Source organism: Impatiens glandulifera, chromosome 1, assembly GCF_907164915.1.
Source record: "Impatiens glandulifera chromosome 1, dImpGla2.1, whole genome shotgun sequence".
Classification (NCBI taxonomy): domain Eukaryota; kingdom Viridiplantae; phylum Streptophyta; class Magnoliopsida; order Ericales; family Balsaminaceae; genus Impatiens; species Impatiens glandulifera.
In genome coordinates, this window is record NC_061862.1 from 43,978,868 (window position 1) to 43,984,164 (window position 5,297).

General features: G+C 26.3%; 1 pseudogene; it reads right to left on the minus strand.

Annotated features, from left to right (window-relative positions):
* Positions 1-1,556: 1,556 nt before the first annotated feature.
* LOC124921498 lies at positions 1,557-2,853 on the minus strand (annotated as a pseudogene).
* Between the last annotated feature and the right edge of the window lie 2,444 nt (positions 2,854-5,297).

Genomic DNA, 5,297 nt, shown 5'->3' on the forward strand with positions numbered 1-5,297 from the left:
AATGCTAGAGGTATGTTTCGAACTTGCAACCTAACAAAACAAGTACAACTCTTTAACCAACAGGCTACAAAGACTTTATATTTTAAATTCAACACCAAATTTGATAAACGCAGAACTTTTTAATATTAATATAAGTTCAACTTTTTAACTAACTAATATATAATGATGTTGAGTAAATTGATACTTGGGTCGGATTGTGGGTTGACCCACCTTTAAACTTAAAACGGTAAAAAATAAAATAAAAAATGTTATCCGTATTTTTTTTACGGTTTTTATATTATTACTCGTACAAATGCATAATATAATAACTGAATTTTTTTATTTTTACATATTTTCATATTTAATATTTAATGCTAAACTGAATTAATATAAATAAAATAATTTTATAATGAATATAAATAAAATAATTTTATAATGAATATAATATAATAACTGAAACTCTTATTATTTTTGTAATTTTTTATAATTAATATTAATGCTAAATTTAATTTATAAAAAATATCAATATATATATATATATAAGAGTAACGGACATGATAATTATGAAACTTAGTTAATAGAATTGATGAAAAAATATATATTTTATATTATTAGTGAGAAAATATATATATGGTAAAAAAAAATAAAAAAATTAATTAATAAAGATAAATGAAGAGAGAGAAATATATATATATCTAACACATAAAAATATGTATGATAATGTAGATCATTTTAGAAAGAGCGTGATGTACACCTCCTACATTTCAAAATTAAGCGTCATTAGATATATATAGATACTGACTTTAGTTTTAAAACTTTATTCTAGTGTAAATGAGTATGGTAACACGTTAATGAAAGTTTATCCACAATAAATAAATAAATAAATAAATAAATAAATAAATATATATATATATATATATATATATATAATGCAACAATTTATTATTTTATTAATAAAACATGATTTCATTACAATAACTTAACAAAAACACAAAATAAAATGGGAAGAATGTCAAATTTACATACTAAGTTGTAAGAAGGTGTCAAATTTACTTATTAAGTATCAAAATTCTATTTATATGTATGAACTTGTCAAAAAGTGTCAAATATATTTAAAATAACAGAAATGTTAAACGGTGTTAAAATTTTTGTCACATGTAATATCCACATATTTTTAAATTTTTTAAATTGATATTACTTTAATTATTTTTCCATTTAAACAAAATTTATTTTTACTTTCTCTCTCATCCCTCCACAACTCTCCATTTTTTTTCTAACTTTTCTCTCTTTGATTAACTCAAGTTCTTTTGGATTTTTACTTTCTTCTAACCTCCAAGATTTAATGTTTTGTTTGAATAAAAATAATTAAAGTAATGTTAATTTAAAGAAAAAAATATGTTGATATTACATGTGGCAAAAATTTTAACACCGTTTAATATTTCTGTTATTTTAAATATATTTGACACTTTTTGACAAGTTCATACATATAAATGGAATTTTGATACTTAATAAGTAAATTTGACACCTTCTTACAACTTGGTGTGTAAAATTGGCATTCTTCCCGAAGGTGACCACCACCACCTTATTTGAACTTAGAAGGCAATCATCATATAAAATTGGATACTAGTTTTTAATTCCTATATTGAGGCACTACTAACGACTCCTGCTCTGCCGTCTGCATATTCGTTAATTATGGGATAAGAAGGTATCATCGCTATGCCGCATTTCCCTGCTCCTATACCGTCAGCAACATTGTTCCGCTTGATCCTAACATAACCACTTTCACCCCCAATTCGATCCCCATGAATTCCTCACTATCCAATAATTAACTCCGTTCTCACTTCCGTATCCCACCACCACCACTGCATGATCCAACGACGTTCCGCATCTTCCCGTGAAAATACCCTTCCATAACCAAGAGAATCACAAAAATATAGTCACTTATAGATCTCAACATAATAAATTTTCAATTATGAATACTTACCGAGACATAAAGTTTGAATGCCCAACCATAGGCTTCAATGCCTACACTGATGGGTTGATATGCGACAGTTTTCTTTAAATCATTTTCGTTGTTGGATGGTACAGTTTCGTACCGTCTATGCTCACAACCTTTGTATTCACCTGCATGCAATCAATCAATCAAATGAGTACGTAGAATTATAAAAATTAACAAACCCCAAAGTCAAGCTCACGATAACCTTAGTGGCATTGCACTTGCCATCGGCTTCTAGATAAGGATAATCTTCTTGGGTGTCTATACCACCGTTTCTAGTCATGAATCTGAATGCGTAATTCATGACCCCGCCTGCGCAGCCGCGATTGATAGTTCGGTCGCAGTTAATAAGTTCTTGCTCCGACAAATCAATCAGCTCTCCTGTCATTATCATGTTGATTCCTTCCACGGCTGCTATCGCCGAGAAAGCCCAACAACTTGCTGATATTTAATAAACGACACAATTTTTTTTAACCCACTAAGGTAAGGTAGCTCAAGTCCGACTCCGGTAGAATTTCATCTGAGGACACAGCATACCTTTGGCTGGCCACCTTTGACTGGACAAATTCGCGATGGGCATCATATTTCATGCCGAGGTAGTATGATCGGTACTCTTCATTGGTTAGATCGGCAAACACGTTCAATCCAACCTTGTAGGTCCGGTTCTCGGAGTTATGAGCATCAATGAATACCAAATTATCCTTAAAAATTTTGAAACGCTTTTCGGATTCCTCAATTCCTTTGTAGACTTTTCCATGCTCTATCATCCACTTTTTGTAAATATGCATAATTTCTTCGTCAGTTCTGGAATTTGAGGGATGATTGTTATCATTTTGGATGATTGACATGTCCGCGATCATGAGGCTAAGGGTGGCAGAGATAGAAGGAGGATGATAATGGTGGTGGTGGCCGGAGTCGTCATGCTTAATTAATGGTCTAGTGGACGGACGACAGAAAGAGAGCAGTTCATGTTTTAAAGGATGAAATGAGGATTAATTTATAGATGAATATTTGAATTATTTCAATATTTAAGTGAATATTTTATTCAATCATTATTAGATTATGGTATCTTCTTATTGATTTTTCTTTTCTATTTGAGTTATTATAGTTTTTTTTTTTATAATAATTATCATTAAATAATAACTTTTAAAATTAACAATTATAATTATAAGTAAAAAAAGTAAAAATCATAACAATCAAAGTAAAAGTGAATCTCTTGCCTTGGGATTGACTAAGTGTTTATTTATAACTGTCCAAGGTCGGTTGATCCATCCAAGTGAACCGAATTAACCAAAATTCATTTATGATATTTTAACTGTTCTTTCTCAAGTTGACCAGAAAAGGGTTGAATCATCCCTATTCACCATCGTAGAGTGATCATTTCGAGCTTTAAATCAGTCGAAATTGTTGACTAACGAATGAGTTCTGAAAAGAAAAGATCAAAGACGAGTATTTGATCTTATCTCTCCGGTGTCACGTTGGAGACGAAGGTGGCGCTCAAAACGTCGTTTTGAGCGCGTTTAAACATTTCGTTGGTGTTCCGTCCAAGTGTCGTTGTGTTTGAGCGTTCGATTAACGGTTTGGATAACGTGTGTTGGCCAATCCGGTGCGATGCGCGCACACTTCTCCTCATCTACAACGGACTACACGACTGCTTTCTGGGCGCTCGATGAAAATTCAGCGCTTATCTAATGGCTGTAATTCCTACTTATATATATTTTTATTAAATCCTTAAAAGTTTATTTCAAATTGATTATTTTTTCACCTTTTTGGCTTTAATTTTAATATTTTTAAATACACAAAATATTAAATAAATATGACAAATATTTTATTTATTTATTTTATTTATTTTTGTATATTTTTACGGTTAAATAAATAATTGTTGTAGATGAAATGGCTACAACAATTCATTCTAAATTATTTATTTTTGTTCATTTAATTTTTTTTAAATTATTTTGAGATAAAAAATTGTATAACATTTATCTTAAATAATTTTATTGTTTATTTTAGCTTTTAACTCTTAATTAATTTGATCATAATAATTAATCCTAATTAATTGTTTTAATTGATTTTTTTTATCCTGATAAATTATTTTGATTTTATTTATTTAAAAATAAATTAAAATAATTATTTTAATATTATAAATTAGAACGTAAATTTTTAGTGGATATATATATATATATATATATATATATATATATATATATATATATATATATATATATATATATATATATATATATTAATTACGTGAAATTATAAATTAAATGTTTAATATAAAAGTTGGAAAAATAAAAAATAATATTAGTATTTTATTTTTAATTTAATATTTAATATAAAAAATAATATAATTCAATATATTAAGTTTATTAATAAATATAAGTAATATAAGTATATATTTTTGTTTGATTAATTTAATTTTTATAAATATTGAAGTTAGTTTACTTCAAATATAATATTTTATATATTAAATTTTAATTTTCTTAACAAAATAGTTAAAAAAAATAATAATTATTAAAAACTATCTAGATCTGGAGTGACATTCAATTTCTTTTGTCTTGTCTCATTTAATTTATTTGACAAGTTTCTATATCTTTTTCTTATTTTAAATAATTTAAAAATTATAGACAAAAGAATCTCTTTTGATCATAAAGGAATTCCATTTGTATATTAATTCATTTTATATCTTCTCTCTTCATTTATTTACAAACCATTTGATGAATATTGTTTTATGTCTTTTAACCAATATTTTAACATTAACTTTATTGTAAATATATAATTATTAAATAAATTTGTAGTGACTATCAATTTTATATTATCAAATAAAAAATAAGTTCTTCCCTGATTTAAACAAATCTTTTTAGAACTCTCGTATCACCTCTCCTTTAACCACCTCTCCTTCAGGTTAAATATATAACCTGCAAATCAATTCAACAAATAAATTTAAACAAACGAGCAAAACTTGCATTTTGACACACTTGAACTCATGACCCCAAAGAGACCGAGTACCTGAAGTATTCAGGTCATTTTACCGTAAAATGTGATTGAACATTAATATTTAATTTTTAGTTACTTATTTTAGCTTTTATGAAATATTTTTTTATTTTACTTTATATCTAATATATTATATTTTATTTTAATAATTTAATTTAGTATAATTCAATTTTAATTTTATGTATACATTTTAATTGTTTTAAATTATTTAAATATAATTAAATTAATTAATTAAAATTTATGACAATAATATTTTATTAAAACATAATTGAATTCGAATAAATTTTAATAAAATCGAACCAAATTCGAAATTAGGATCATCGAATTT